The 17,126-nt window shown below is 39.6% G+C and overlaps 1 long non-coding RNA gene across 2 annotated transcripts; it reads right to left on the bottom strand.

Moving 5' to 3' along the window:
• Window positions 1-1,550: 1,550 nt before the first annotated feature.
• Window positions 1,551-17,046, bottom strand: LOC122183144. 2 transcript variants are annotated; one of them, XR_006180115.1, is made up of 5 exons: window positions 15,419-17,046; window positions 14,284-14,412; window positions 11,988-12,124; window positions 3,070-3,333; window positions 1,551-1,675 (listed from the first exon to the last, which is right to left on the bottom strand). It is a non-coding gene; the product is annotated as an uncharacterized LOC122183144 (long non-coding RNA). The 2 variants fall into 2 exon arrangements; XR_006180118.1 differs by lacking the exons at window positions 1,551-1,675; window positions 3,070-3,333 and adding an exon at window positions 10,799-10,828.
• Window positions 17,047-17,126: the final 80 nt, after the last annotated feature.

Genomic DNA, 17,126 nt, shown 5'->3' with positions numbered 1-17,126 from the left:
TTTATGTCTGCACACGTCTGACTCACATAAACTTGACTCACACGACTGAAGCGATCAGCTGACCAGACCTTAAGGGGAACAATAAATCACAGTAGTTCAAAGAACAGGACATCTTCAGATCAAATGTGGCCTAACAACTGAAAGAAATAACTGAGCTCAAATTTGAAAATGTAATTCTAAGGAAAGAAACCAACCCAATCTTCTCTCTGACAGCCACTTGCTAATTCAGCTACAAGTGAAATTCAGCTTTCACTGGGGTTAACCCAGATGGCAGTTTCCTCCACTGCTCAAATTTCTGTCTCACACTTGACTTGGAGCTCTGAGCAGCAGTTTCTGTCAAGGTAGCACTGAGCTATCACCAACTTTCACAGTTGCTGCTTCCACTACTGTTTCCTTAGCAAAGAACACAAAGCTCACAGGTGACAAGCCAGCAGGGAGTGATGCTGAAGCTGTGCTGTTCACACCACCTAGCAGCTAGGGACTTCCTCGTTCCCTGCTGTCCAACTTACAGCACAACAGGTATATCCTCCTCCTCCTGGGTACAGCTTATTGCCATTGTCAATAGTGGCATTCAAATAACACATGCACACAAAGGGGACAACGAGCCCTTGAGGCCTGTTGTGGTAATGTTTCAAAATATCAGAGTAAACATATTTTGTATGAGATCAGTAATAAGCACAGGCATCACATTCTGTGTTTCAGAATGCATTGTGAGTCTGTGCACCCACAACACATGATAAACTGAAGACAGCCTACTTGCCCAGTCCCAGCTTTGCTCTGAGTTGGGAGGAACAGTTCTGCTGTGAATCCCTAATTGCTATTTATACAGATCTATATATACAAATACATACACACTGATCTAAACACAGATCAAAGCTCCGCGGAGCCAAACGCGGGGGTAAGGATCAGGTGAAATACACCTCCTGCTCCAAAGGCCTCGCTATCTTGATTGATGACTAGGCACATGAAAAACAGCACCTGCTGCTCAGAACCCTCTCCTCCAAACAACTGAAGTAATGGCTTAAAAAACACTGTAAGTCTTCACTGCCTTTGAAGGCAGTGACTTCAGCAGAAGGAAGTAACTTGCTGTTACTTCAAAGCCTACTGTGCTACAAGCGTGCTTGCTGTGCTTTGGCTTACACGTAATTAACTCTAGCAAAGATAGACTTAGCTGCACAACACAACCATTTAAAGAGAAAGCCAGAAGTGACAGGTCAGAAAGGCCAGTTCTGGGTTGATAACCTAGAATTCAATCTTTAATCAAAAGCTCTAACATTTTGGAAAGAAGTCATCCAAACAATCTGCAGGCCATGTCACATCACACTCTGTGCTCTCAGTAATTTTTCAGAACAAAAAACATTTCCTGCTCATAGATGATAAACCTTGCAAAATTATCATGTTATTTGGCAAATGTAAATAGCTAACAGAATATTAATAACCAAACAAAACAGGCGAGACAGCATAGTTTGAGAAAAGACTGCAAGTCCCAATACAACCTAAGGCAACTGAAGAGAGAGAGTTGTTTGTATAACACTTAATAAGTCCCAGAGAGAAAACAGACAGCTATGTGAAGCTGTCCAAGTTTTTTTCCCCACCATAATTACACGTTACTGATGTTTCAGAAAAATCAAATGTTCAGAGATCCTCCTGGAAGTTCAGTGTGCGTTTGACAAAGCTTTAACACAGGAAGCAAATTAAAAAGGCATTCTTGTTAGTACATTTTGCAACACAGCCAAGATCTCAGAAGGATAATTCTCTTTACATCAACTAAAAATCTTTTCTGAGGAACACATTTACAGCATTCATGAGGTCCGTTTTGTCATAACTTAAAAAGCAAACTTGCCATCAAGCATCTCAGCAAGACTTGCAGCTTACAAAGGCAGCTCCGATGTTCACACTCATCCCCTGACTATTCTTCTAGTTTTCCCCTCTCCCCCTCCAAATTTTAACGAGGCCCTTTTAAAGATCTTCCTGAGAAGAATCACTTGCGTACAACTTGAAACTGCAACTGAGTAACATAAAACACTGGAGTGGATTTTGCTCCAAGACAAAAAAAAAGGCAAGTGACAGAATACAAAGTGGGTAATTAGAAGTCAAGGTTGTTAAACACAAGTTACTTGAGTTAACTCCAGTTCTAGCAATCACCTTATAAAGTGATCCAAAATGTTCTGGTCAAAGTTGGAAACTTAGATACGTAGCTTGAATTTCAAAGCTGCTAAACACCCTTCTGGTTTAGTTGAGTTGAAAGAAAAAGGGACATTAGACACTTTAAGAAACAGAAAATTCTCAGGCAAGTCCAGAAAGGGAGCAGTGGTCTCCTGTTACTTAAAGTATACCCTAATCATAATGATGTCTGGAAAAAAAAATATATAGTTATTTCTTCAAATAAAGTTTAGCAGAACACATGCCAACTCAAATTCTGCCAAAACCTTTCTATTTTCAAGCATATTTAGCAGAAATTGAATTCTAACACACACACACAAAATTGACTAGAAGCAACGAACACAATTTGCTTGCTCGAGTCATTGGAAAACCTTACAAAGCATTTTTCACAAAAGCTACTTTGGCCTAAAGAGTTATTTCTCTGAAAGAAGTATTCCATAATTAAGATTGTACTGGAAGTGATACTGTAGACTATTTATCTCTGTATTGTTCTTGTAAAATCAGTATGCTCCATAGACACGGGACTGATAACCATTAAGAATGTGCTTTCCCCTACTAAGCATTGCTTTCTAATAAAACGAAGGGTTAAAACAATAATTTGTCTCTCTAGCCCTCCAAGCCTATTATACAGAATTACTACTTATTCCAAATTAACAAAAACAAATGATAGAGTATGGTCCTCAGTAAGCTACGTGTCTATTTAACCCTGATCATTAATGAGTACCAGATCTTTACTCCCAATATGGTTCCTCGCTGCGATACTCTCACATAAGAGGCATACCACAATTTTAATTAAAGAACAGAAATGTGGCTGGAGAGTCCAACTGCAGTCTCCAGAGGGCAACATTTAACTCCTGCCTGGCAGTTCAAGTGCAGAATACAAACACAGCAAAACAGAACACTTACCAGAGCTTCTCTGCTTCAGTTTCTACACAAATCACAGCTCACTGGACTTACGACGCTGTTTGAGTATGAAACTTGAACTTAGGCAACTACATTGCTTCCCACTCCAGAGCAATAAAGTTAATACACGGATCTGGAAGTTCACGTGTAGAACATGAAATGCTCACATGATGCTTGGATGTCTTTATAACATGCATGAAGCTTCATGGAGGGCATTCAATCCTTTTATGATCCAGAACAGCTTTATTTAGGGTATTTGCCTCACTGCTGGAAATAAAAAAAAATACACAGCACTCTGTGTAACGCGCCACCATTTCTAAATAATTTGCAATTGTGAAGAATCAGTGGAAACAAAAGTGTTCTTACCTTCCATATTTGGAACAATTAAATGTGAGCAGGACCTGCATCGAAGTAGAAAAACCTCCCCAAAGATACCTGATATTTAAGAAAGTTTATTTAGACAGCACATGGGAACCTTTACTGAGATTTGAAGCATATCATATTGAAACAAAGGAACCCAAATTTATTCCTCTTTGGTACTTTAGTCCCTCCCTAATACATGAGGATCAAAGTCATTAAAGTGCTTTTAATCTTGTCTATACTAGGAAATCACACATAAAAGATTAGCAAAAGTAACCTACAGTGGAAGAAAGAGCTCAGTTCAGTTGTGAAGAATGGTTTTAGATCATGTCAAGTTAACTGGGACGTGAAAGCACACAAACCATACTCAGTCAAGACAGAACTTTATTATATCTCCAGATCTAACACTCTTCTGTGAGCTTTTCAAACATTTATTTGCAACACATTCAGAAAGTTAGCAAAATCATCACCAAATACCAGTTTTCTCAGCCCTTCAGGAACTGAAATTGGAAAATAAAATCTATTATTTTGGAGAATTTTCATCTGTGTTTGATAAACACAGATGAAACTGAATAACGAGCCCAAATGTGTTAGAAGGGCATACACAGGATGATTGCATACGCCTTCCTCACTAAAGCTAGCTATAAAATGCTTCTCAAAATGTCATTGGGAGTAATAGTCTTTCAGGGGAGTTTCTTCTGTTTGTTTTCAATTGCAAATAGCTACAGTTACAGCCATAAGGAAAGCTCTACTTCACTTCACTGCCACCGTACCTTAACCTGCACCTGGGAGGACCACATTTAACCTCTATATCCATTCCCTAGAGAAGTTACAGCAACTCAAGTGTCCCAATAATAGCATTCCTTTCATCAGCAGTGCCAGAAATTTAAAACGCTCATCTTCTAGGAGGCAACCAGATCACTCAATCCAGCTATGAGATAAAAACCTTGCACAGTTCTAACTCCACATATGGGAAGCTGTAGAGACCCATTTTCTTACATCTATGGTCTTTTTTAAACAGTGCCCTGATCATGCACAAAATGTTTTTATTAAAGCTGCAGTCAAGGACACATTGGCTATAATGAAGCAGTAAAATTTAACTGCTGCCAACAACATTCTGCTTTGGTCTACAGTCAGTTGAGTTTCTGCCCAATATCCACTAGCTGTGAGGCTCCCACAGTATGACACTAAGCTGCTTTGTCAAAAGTCTTTAAGTTTATTTTGCTTTTACTGCAACTCTTCACTATGCAGTTGCGCAGTAGTAAACATGACCTTAAGCTAGAGTGGAAGCTTGGCAACAATGTGATTGCAGATGTAATCTACAACAGCCACAGGAGCTAACCAAGCCAAAAGCAGAGCTACAGCTCTTAAAAACTCAAGACTATAAATGGCTATCCAAGAATATATTTCACATTGTGGCTTGCTAGTGTGATTAACCACAGCGCAGTGTTACACCTGCAAATCATTTATCTTTTTGCAGATTCTGCAGAAGTAACTTAAATGTTCTTATACCTGATCATCTTCCAATCATCTAACAGTACGTGAGGAGCAATAAATCAGTGGTACCACTAGAAACAAGCATTTCTGAGTGCACGTGCAGCTCCCTATAGCATCAGGGCCTTGGATGGTGAAGTGAGCCAAAGTATGCTAGAAAATAAAATGGCACCATGATTTCAAAGGCTCAAAATGAAGGTCTGGTTTCCATTGCAGATAAAAAAATAAGAGCCATCAAGCTTTTTTTAGGACAAACCTGTTTTTAAAGCCCAATCTATAAAGTTCTGTTCAATCAAATGTAGTTATAAAACACATTCAACTGCAGTGCTTCATAAGACAGAGTGAACAGCCAAGAAACGAATACATCTGAGATGTATTTACAAATAAGCTACAGAAATAACTAGCCACAAACTTTATTGCTGCAGCAAACTACATTAAAAAGAAAAGGCTTTCCTGAAAGCAATTGTTTAGACAGAGATAAAAAGAAAAAGCTGAAAATCAAGTAGACTGTAACACAGTGAATCCCACCTCCTGAAGCAAACATCCAGTTAAAATCCCACAGCTACTTCTCAGAGATGAACAGAAGACAGGTCCCATCAGGAAAGAGACATTGAATTTCCATCCTTTTAGCATTTTCTTTTCTCAAGGCAACATTTCACTATAGGCAGAACGTATGCTTGGCTCAGGAATACATTGCTGAAGCCATAAAAACACTTCAAATTGAATATGGATTCAATCACCTCCTCACTCAGCGACTGAACACCCAAGCCAATACCTGGCTTTCAATTTTTCTAGCTCCAACATCATCAAGCCCTGAACTCTACCAGCACTTCTATAATCAGCTTAAGCCATATCAGGGAAGGGCACTGTCTCTCCCCACATTTCTCACAGTTGCTAATTCTTGTCTCTTCCCACCATGCCTTGCCAGCACTCAGACAGTCACCAGGTCAGTCACATCAGAAGGCTGATCTGGCACACGATGACTTGAAGAGCTATTTTTCAGTCAGATCAGCTTCCCAATCCCACCACACTCACAGCCACAGGAATACAAATACTAGCAGAAGGAAGAGGTCAGGAACAAGTAGCAAGAATGAGCTGTGCCTCAACCAACTGAGGAACTGCACTTTCACACTGAAGTTCAGGCTTTGGCTCACTGTAGTGCTTGCAACCCTGCTCAGCAAAGCTCACTGACTTGATGCCTCAGTTACTATGGTGATGAGCATGCAATAAATGTTTATATATAAAATTAGGTAAATTTTCCCTTCAAGAAAATAGTTGTCCTTCTCACAAGAAGTTATTGCTTTTTTTTTTTTTTAATCTAAGTAGACATAAAAAGAAAAGTTATTAACATATTAAAGCTTAATGATCATTATTAGACATTAGTAAATTAATGATGATTTAAGCTTATGGTAAGAACTAACAAAAAGCACATGGAAAATTAGTCAAAGAATACCAGCTCTTCTGTGAACTAAAGTGCTCAGCTCCCTAGAGATGAAGACAACGCTTGGCTTTACGTGTTTTAAGTTCTTGCTTATGAAAAACTGGAATGATTACAGGAACTGATTTCACTGTTTATAAAACGTAAGCGATATCTCTTATCTGAATAAAAATGAGTAAGTCCTTTACTTCTATGCAACTACTAAATTTAATCACTCCTGCTTGCAAAACAGAAGCTTTTATTTCCTAACTAAGATTACTGTAAAAGCAGTAAGCTGAAATAAATGAATTTAAATACGCAGTTCAGAAACTCAAGTAGTTTACATCCTTTTTCAAAAGTGTATGAATCAGTAATCACAGGAGAACTATTTGCCAAAAAGATACTAAATTCAGAGTAGACAAGATGGTTTCCTAGGATAAGTGACTATAAAAAATGACAACAAAATTTAACCAAACCCTGAATTCCTTCCTGAAGAAAAACAAATGATTGGCAAAACACAGTGGAAGTGTTGCCAGCTGATGAGCTGCCTCATTCTTTCCACTATGATGCCAGCTCTTCCCTGTCTGCCTGCACTGAACTCCCTCTGAATCTCAGCCTGACCCAGATCCAATGCTGCTGTCAGAAGTCTGAGAATCAAATCCAGCTTTAACCACTCGATGGATGCTAATAACTACAACTGTGGTTGGAGGTGGGGCTTTGGTGACAGTAGGCAAAGTAAAGAGGCTTTGGCTCCCAGCCACTTACTATTACCACTCTTCCACTGATTTATTCTTCCCCCTCTCCCCCCATTCTCCCCAGTCCACAAACATGCATCCATTCCCCAGTCCAACTCTCAAACCTTTACAAAATCTTCAGTACATAAAGTGTTTAAGTTAACACAGATAATATTTTAAGAACTGAGTTTGGGAGCAGCCACACACCGGTTCGTGTAAATATATCATATGGGGAAAACATCCAATAGGAGAAGCAGCAACAACAGTCAGTGGATACTCTTCCTGAAGCACAGCATGAGCTGATACACACGTCTGCATGTTTGGCATATTTTCTGCATATTACAACCTACAAGTAAAAAAATAGGGGATCTTAACCCTAATGAAGGAACTGAGTAACTATTCAGCCTCTGCGTTTAGGCTGCAAACTGTTCCACAGCAAAGACTTCCCTGCCTTGCACACACTGTTGGTACACAATAAAGGAAGAGGTACAGCTGTTCAAGAAGAAGTAGAGCGTAATCTTGACTTGCTCTAAGAATAGGCCAAGCTGCTTCCTCCAGTTTGTATGCAAATTTATTACTGAAGACAATGGATGTATTTGATGGAAAAAATTCAGGCTTGGAATTGGAATCTCTCAAGGGACCACTGGAATCAAAGATCTTAAGCAGCCCTTTTCTTTCTAAAAAATTTTAAGTGACAAATATTTACATATTTATCAAAGTGATCCTTGTATCCACTGAGTACTTAGTTACAGATGCTAGGAACAGAACATCACTGCAAAGGGAGACGATAAGGTCAAACAACCTCCATTTATCCTTTAAAACACGATTACCAATTCCCAAAGCACTCATGAAAGTCTGCAAGATAATCCATAGTGAAGTACCAGACATCCCCAAACACTGATACTATCTAACTGAGCTATCAGTTACACCAAGAGCCAGCTAAACTGCTTATTGTACCGACTAGCAGTCTCAAAGTACATTTTCTTATTATGTATTCAAACTGTGTGTTGTCTTCAAACTCCTACAGCACAGTCTTAAAGACCCTATTTTCAGTTAAGCAATGAACAGTAATTGTAAAGGTTCAGATCTTTAATTGAAGGAAAATAGATTCACCATAGTTGCACGACATAGAATTGGAGAAAATATGTAGCTTAAGATTTTTCTTCTACTTTTTTTAACGCCTGAAATTGTGTAAGTGAACTATTCTGTTCAGCTTCTATCATCTTTTGAAAATAATCAAAAACTGGCCTTCTTTACTCTTCAGTGCTACAGCATCAGGTAGGAACATGTTACCACAGGATACTTCAGGAGAACTCGGCCACTGTGTTGCTCCTGAACAGGACCACACCATACACACAAACTGAGGATGCTGGAGAGCTTGTAAGCCAGCTGTAAGGATGGGGCAGCCTGCTGTGAGCAACGAGCTCTCACTGCTCTGCCCAGAGATTCGGAACACTTCCAACTCAATCATGCATCTTGGTGGAACAGGACAATTCACAGGAAACCATTCACATCTCCTATCTGCAGAGTTTCCCCCCACCCATCCCCAGACTGCCTGGAGCACATAGGAGAAGAAAGAAGGACGCAAAGGCTGAATATCCATGAATGAAGAACTGTTTTAACCTCCTGTTGCATTCCAAAGGATGGGACAGATGTATGTGGTCACATATTCAGAGCAGGTTAAATTGACTTGTTTGATGACTAACAAAATTAACCAGCTGAGCATTAAAATGCAAACTAAACTTTAGAAAAATACCAATAAACTTAAGCATTTACCATTGGAGACGTGAGTTTTTCCTTAGATATTACACAAACAAGATACTTAAAAACTACGCAGCAGTGAATCTGCACATTCCCAAACCTTGCACACTAGGGCAGGTTCTTATTCTTAATTCTTATTTACATTTCACACCACATTAACATGAATTCAAATATGATATAGCACCTGGTTAAGTTATATTTTAGTTCAGTTAAGGAACCTCTAATAATCTACTTCTTTATTCACTGATGCCAGGCACCGTAGAGATCTTCAGCTATGACTGCTTTGATGATGGATATTGGTTTTCTTGTTTGTTTTTTACTTTAATACTAAAAGCTTTTCAGACTTTAGATATTCCCTGCCATTCTCTAGCTAGCAGCATTTCCTCTTTAAAAGACTGTGCCAAGGGTCACTCAGATTTTACAGGAACTGGGAAGCCCTGAAAGCAACAAAGCCCAGATTTAGGGAAGTCTTTGTCCTTATTTTTAAAAGACTGCTTACTCCACACTACTAGTTTAAAGGCTCTGACCTCCTAAGGTTTGCAACAGTTTTAGGCCATACTCAAAGGTTTCTGAGTGCAGACAACCAGTTTAGAATGAAAATGGGTTCCCTGAAGAGTTAATCTGAAGTATGATCTATTTATTGCACTCAGAACAGCAGTGCTTAAAAAAAGCTAACAGCCCACACAAAGGCTGCAGGTCGTTCAGCATCAAAGGTTCAGCATCATTTATATATCTGAGTGAAAAAAATAAAGAGGATGCCTTCATTTGGGCTGGCCAAATTCTCACTATACCAGATGTGTCCACAACTGGCACGCTACTGATCAAGACTGTCCTTGTCAGCAGAGGGAGAATAGGGTTTACTTCCAAGAGGATTATACATATATATATATACACACATACTCCTCCTTTTCCCCCACATTCCAAGCTAAACCTAATGCAATGCATTTGATCAGATGAGGACTGGGCATGTGTTCCCTAGTACAGAGGCATTAATGAATCTGCCACTCTGATGTAGGATTACTGTATTCAGACACAGGGAATGAAAGCTGTTGGATGATTGCTACTGAGGTTCTGCTCAAAGTATTGCTAGAGCAATAGACTTGATAGCTACAAGGGCAAGGTAGTATCTCTGACCTGTATTTTATTCTTGGCTACACATACCAAATCAGTAAGTAGCATGCTTCCTGCTTTACCATGCAAAGAGGGAGTATTTCTCAGAATTGTTCCTATTTGAAAGAGGGCCAAAACATAAACGTTTCCCAGACATGGCCACACTTTTAGCTCTGGTGGTTAGCAATAGGGAGGTAGCAAGATAATCCTGTGAGCCTAAGTCAGCCAGAAAACAGCAAATTACATTGACCAGGAAGCCACTACAGTGCTGTTTATTCTAGTCCAAACTTGGTGCGAGTTGTAAAAGGGAAAGAACACCGACTGCACCTTCACCAAGAAGGCTTGTCAGAATGGTGGGCTGCTTCTATGTGCAGAACACTTGGTACACCAGAACTGCACACACCGCATTCAATCTTTATCCAGCTGGGACGCACGCAGCTGTAGCATAACTCAGAGGTAACGTGCTTATAATAGCATTAAACAAGATTATTTATTAAAAAAAAAGCAAACAAGATTTACATGCACTGCACAGCTCTCAGAGCATTGGGAAGTACAGCTGTGTACTTCACCTGCCTGTGCATCTGCAATTTTACCAGCTACCCATATGACTGCAAAAAAGTGTTCAGAAATCAACTTCAGCTGAATAGGAAAAGGCATGAAAAATTTTAAGTTCCTTAACAGATAATTGCTTCCCCCCCACGCCGAGCACCACGTTAATGAGATGATACTATTTAGTTATAACAATCTGCACATACACTTACATCACAAAAGATTCAGCTAAAAATCACTAGAATCACTACTGGTCATATTTTACCCATAACCAACAAAGACTGGAGGTTCTGTTGTTCCTGTTTGATTTGTTTGTTCTCCCCCCAGGTAGGTCCTTCTGTAAAAGAAAAGCCCCCATTCCAGCAAATTCTTGTAAGAGAGCTCAGCAACAGCATGACTGATCAGAAACTAATTTAAAATCCACTGATGTATAAATCCATTCTACACCAGTACCTCGCCGAGCAGAAAGGAAGCAGAAGACTCAGGACTTAATAGTGTACCACAGAAACAAGCTGCATTCCATCCCTGGCAATTGCCCCTCTTAATTAGAAATCCTTTTGCAACATGAAGGCCCAAAGATTTAGAGCACATAAAATCTTCAGATTAACAGAGTTTAACATCCTGTAAGGGATTCTTTACCTTCTGAGCAGAGCAAGAGCTCCCAGCAACCGTTACAACTGTGCACTAAACAGTGCACAAACTCGTATCTCCTCCAAGGAAAAGGATGATACAAGGAAGCTAAATATTTTAATGGTTCTTTTCTAAACTGTCTATTCTAAACACATTAGACCATTTTCTAATGGTCTATTTGAAACACAAATTAACAGAATCTAACCCTTCCAACATCAGGGTGAAAGGATAATAGCTAAGATGCCCAAACACTTTGGATTGAGAACCTGAATGAGCTCTACAGGGAAAAACAAAAGAAAACAAAAAACAACAAAACACACACAAAAAAACCACCAAATGCAGACATCCCATGCAAATGCATGAGAATAAGCTTACTCTTCTACCAAAAGCAGCAGAGCAGGAATGAAGTTATAGACATCACCAGAGGAGGCAATTTTCTAGTCCTGTGCTGCAAACACAGAATTTCTTACTACAGTGATCTTGAGATAAGTGTTGTACCCAGTGATGATACAGTGATAAATGAGGTGCTCTAGAGTTCAAGAAAAGGGATTCTCCAAAACCAGTTTTGCCATGCAACATGTGGAGTAGCAAAACTTCTCACAGCTATAAATATACACCAAATGAAAGTTCTTTGAATTCTTAGATGCACTTCGAACTTCCATAGCAAAAATCACATCCTATGCCAGTCAAACTCAATTGGCATTTAGGGTTACATTCCCTCCTGCTTCTCAAATTGAAACCACAAGCCACAGAACCCTCAAAATAAGCTTCTGAGAAAGTGCCTGCATGGAGCAGAAGTACACAGTGAAAAAAAACACAAAAAAACACACAAACACAATGCTCAGAAAATGTAAAATATTACTTACCTCAGCATAGTCCTGTGTCCTCAGCTAAGAGGGCCTTGAACGTTCATTTGCATGGATATATCTGATTGTGCTGCATCACATTTTCCTTGAAAGCTCTAACAACTTATTTCATTTCACACACATGATGGCACTGCAAACTAAAACGGATTTTATGAGCACTGAGATCACAGCAACCAAAGCCACATGAAGATGCACAGCTAAGGACACAATTTACTGTATGACACCATAGAGTTTCTTAATGCCATTCATTTACTCCTCCATGATGAACAGGAAGAGTTAATACACAGAACTCCTACAGAGCGTACAGAGTGTTCCTACACAGAACACTACATTACTTGAACTCCCCACAACACAAACTGCTACGCTAAAGGGCATTCAACGTGACAGCAACACCTATTTTGGTTCGTCTTGAAAGAGTCAAGTTCCTCAACTGGTATTCAACTGTTGTTCCAACCGTTAGGGGATCAACAATCAAGCAGTTCCCCTGCTTTTTCCCTGCTACAAGTGAAAGAAGTAAAATACAAAGACATTTTGGCATTATTTTGGTTAAGATGCCACTGCTTCACTACTGAATTATCAGTCTGTTTGCTATTTGAGTCATCACTTTCAGAGTTTGTACTGGCCAGAGCCTGAAACAGTCAGCCAGTGATGAAAACAGGTACTTTTAAGATAATTCAAGTGATTATTTCCACAAGATTGAAGTCACATACATTAATAGCTCATTAATATCCTGTGTGGAGGCCAATCTCTGTTGTTTAATCAGTTCCTGCGAGAAGATAAAACATTCACAAATAGACCAATGCCTGGGTATCCATAGTAGAGTTGAATAAAAGCAATAACCCTCTACAGCTGTGGGAGATGAGGATATCAGTGAAAAATCAAACACTGTACTCATGCTTGCAGCACTTCATGCAGTCTTTGAGTAGTCAGCCCATGCTTATCAAAATTCCCCAGAACAAATATCTTCAAAACAGAACAACCAAAGCAATCAATAATATCAAGTCCAGCTACAGTTGGATGCCATTAATTGCTAGGCAAGTAATATCACCATATTAAATTAGTATGCCAACAGAACAGCCTCAAAAAAACCCAGTAACTTTTCAGTCTCAGTCTTCCTTGCAAATTATTTCCATATATTTGTTCTGCAGAGAGCTATCTGACACAGCGATACAACTACAGGTACAGGGTCAAAGATACAGAAGGCATTCTTATCCTCAGCTAATCCTAGCCAGCACTGACAGTAAGTTCAGGAAACCAGAAGACCACTTGGTAAAACACAGTTAAGCCAAAAAAAAAGAAAGAAAAAAAAAAGAGAAAAGTTTACTGCAGTGATTTGCACTTTGTGGATTGAAGTTCTTGGGGGCTCTTAATTACCACTAAGAGCTCAAAATGAAAGCTTTGGAAGAAATAATCCTGCTCTCAAGGCATTTAATTCTACAACACCTTGGGCAGTAAGATCTACAGAAATATTTACAGTGCTTCAGTAAGTGCACATATGCTCAAGGCAACTTCACATCCAAACCAGGTCTAGCAGTTTGAAATCTAATGCTCTTCAGAGCTGCAAAACAACCAAGTTACCAAAAAGCTCCCTATTAATCTACGACTTCACATGAATTCTGTGGCCCTTCCTTTGCTCCTGACTTTAAAGAGTCCCCTTCTCAATCTTCTAGGTAAAGAGAACAGTGTTCCCCTGTGTCCCTAACCCATTTATTTGACCATTTTTCCTTCTGTGTGCTCACTGGATCTGAAAAATATTCTTTCTCCTCCCAAGACGTGGGAATTTATACACGCTCACACAAATATGCAAGAAAACAAGGGCAGGCTCCTTTTGATTTCTTTCAACTGAATAGACAGATGTAGGTGTAAGAAAAATACAATGAGAAGTACTTTATTTTTCCATGCATTTGTCAGTTCCAGTCAGTATTATATCTTTAGATGTGCCTATTATTCTACCAGTTATTACAAATGGCATGAAATAAATGAACATGGTGCGTCAGTTTTACAGACTATAGAGTTCAGGATCTGTAGTACCAGTGCAATTCAAACATGCTGAGGAAAGCTATTTAGACAGAAATTACAACAGTCTTTTCTCTTTTCCTGATGAAATACAGCCCTCCTCCCATCCCTTTGTAGCTCTCACAAAAAAAAAAAAAAAGTAGGTCCTAAAAAGATAGCTTCCCCTTTTGCCTTCTAGAGCATTAAAGAAATATTAAGATAAAAAAAGAAAACACAACTGGAACCAATAAGAACACATAAATGCTTTTTCAAGCTTCACTGCTCTGTCCCAAGAGGTTACCTGCTTTGCTGGGAAAAGCTGCTTACAGCCTTTGAAGGGTCAGGACAGAAGATTATTTAATTAGGTGGCAGCCCTCAGCCTGGGTTAGCAGAGAGGCAAATGCTCCATGCAAAATACATCCTGTGACATCTGCAAGTAAAGAATGTTTGTATGAAGATCAGCACAAAGGGAGAGAAAGATACGCTCAAAGATACATCATAGATCTAGATGTGCACACATATAAGACACAAATTCTTAAGCAAATAAGAGAAAGGTGAGGCACCACAATTAGCACTTTAAAAGGAGCATGCTATGAAAGAACTGCAGCAGGAGCCCAGTCACATAAACAGGGGCATGGAATTTGTTTTCCAGGCCAAATACTATGCAAACCACATTATTACTGTTTATGACACCAAAGAACATAAACAGGTACATAGTTAACTTACCTGTTCATTTATCTGTAACCATAACAACCTTCCATTACATTAAAATACACACTTATCCAAGTTTTAATGGTTATAATTATGCTGCAAAATGAGCTTTATTAAGGCCCAGGAAGTGACAAAATGCAGAACTGCCTGAAACTTTAAAAATAGATTTAAACATTGGTACCTGCAGGAATACTATTCAGAAATGTGATAATATAATGTAAATGATTAAAGGCAAGTCATGGCTTTCTGCACTTGGTTACACACTAACAAGTGCCATTTTGCATTTTTAACATCTTTTAGAAGCTGGATATAAAAGTAGCTTTGACACAACAAAAAAAAATTAAAATTAATTACTGCGACTTTGTACTGCATCAAGAGATTCAAAACTGTGAACACTGACACAGCTGCCTTATGAGATAAAAAAATATATTTTCATGAGCTCTTGGCTGTCTCTACTCAAAACCTAAAAAGGTAACGGTTAAGGTATTGTATTTCTCATTGCTGTTTATTTTAGTCACATTACTTTCTGCCATAAAAATTCTAGCCATATTCAACTTGGATTAGCCAATTTTTACTCCAGATTTGCATCTGTTAGATAAGGCTGCAGTGGCAGAGAGATAAGCAGGAATGCTGTTTGACATTAGAATTTCTGCCCAGTCAGTTTTAATACTAGTTTTTATTCCCAGATTTTTATTTTTTAGCTCCCCTGAGAGCAGCTGCAGTACCTGGCAGTGAAAGAGGTGGGGTCTTCCTTGCCTGGGCTGGACCACTTCATGCTGTATCATCTCTTGCTGCGGCAAGGCTCAGGTTCCTATCACCAAGGCCTTTTCTCCTATTTCACTATTAAAGTAAAGCTTATGGTTCTGCATTACTGTTTGTTTTGCTTTCTTTTGGTGCAACTACTTTTCATTTGCCACCATTTGGTTTTACTCGTTGCCACATTCTCATTTCCTCATAACTGCTAGATTTTTTCCTCTACAATCTATTCCTCCCAGTCAAGCTTATCTCTTTCTGCAGACCTGAAAGCATGCTGAGTACCAGCTCCATAGCAGAACCTGAGATATGTTTTTACACATACTTTCTAAGAGCTGCGCATTTATCACCATGCTTTAAGTCTATTAGATGAGAAATTCTTATCTGTTCTAGAGCTCCACATTTACACGTTATCTAGCTTCCAGAACAGCCTTTTGTACCAAAGATTCCCTGTTCCTCTCATCATTTACACACTTCCACCTCAAGATTCTGCTGTGTTTTGTTTTTTTTTTTCCCCCAGGAACTCTGAAGGTGACCTCTGCTGGCCACAGATCAGCTCAAACTCCCACAAACAACAGTGATAAAGCAGTTATTTTCCTGAGAAGCTAAAGAAAAAGGAAAACTACTGTTTTAGATTGGGGAGCTCATGCTCAGCTACGCTTCTAAGTACCCTACTGTGGTTTTAAATAACCCAGTGTTCCCTTCTCACACAATTAAGGTTGCCATTCCCCTTGAGCTCAGCAGGATGGATTTGCCTTTCCCTGGCAAAGTACCTCGCTATTGCGAGCCAAATATCAAACACCTGAAAGACAACATCAACACGGTACGGAATTTATTCTTTGGCAGCATTAACACAGCAACATTCCATACATAATTCTTATTTACTATTCACCACTTCATTCATCGCACCACTGCGAGCACAGCGTTATGGTGCCCCAAAAAAACAAAAAAAACTCCAAACATATTCAATAGAGCAACCACAAAGAAATACAACAGCAACAAAGAGAACATAGCATTCATGTGTGAGGGTACATTACTTTACCCTTCACTAAGACTTTTAAAGGCACCACTTGGCCTACTTGAAACTTGGCAATATGCAGATTGCTCCCCAAGGGTCAGCCTTATGCAAGCAGTCACACTGCCCTAAATCTCACCTCAAAAACGTTATTAAGACTGCATCTTTTAGCTTGTACTTATCAGTCCTTTTATTTCGTAGATTATCCAGCACGCAAAGCCAAACTACAGGCACTGAAACAACACAGAGGTAGGCAGGCTTTTAACAACCACCACAGCACAAGATGCATCCATTAGTTCTGCATAACCACACACGAATGCGACAGCTCCCTATAAACCTGCACAACACCAAGCATGTTCCAAAAAGGCCTGTGGAACGTGTCCTCACGTCCTCTGCCTGCTTCTATTTTATTTTGTGGAAAAGTACTAAAAAAAAAAAGGAAGCAAGAGCTCCAGCAACGAGGCTTATGTAGCAGACTCCACAAGAGAACAAGATGGCACAAGGAGAGCCTACAAAGACCCCCAAAGAAGAAGCCACAACAGCAGCAGCGCCCCCCGCACCGACCGACGCCCTCAGCGCCGCCGCCATTTTGTCCCGTTCCCCACCACCCCCTCCCGCCGCAGACGCCGCGGCCGCGCTCCGCCTCCTTCGCGAGGGCGGCGCGG

Source organism: Lagopus leucura, unplaced genomic scaffold (genome assembly GCF_019238085.1).
Source record: "Lagopus leucura isolate 7727_CA_CO unplaced genomic scaffold, USGS_WTPT01 Super-Scaffold_73, whole genome shotgun sequence".
NCBI lineage: Eukaryota > Metazoa > Chordata > Aves > Galliformes > Phasianidae > Lagopus > Lagopus leucura.
The sequence above is the reverse complement of the archived record's forward strand: the minus strand, read 5'-3'. Positions and strand labels throughout refer to the sequence as shown.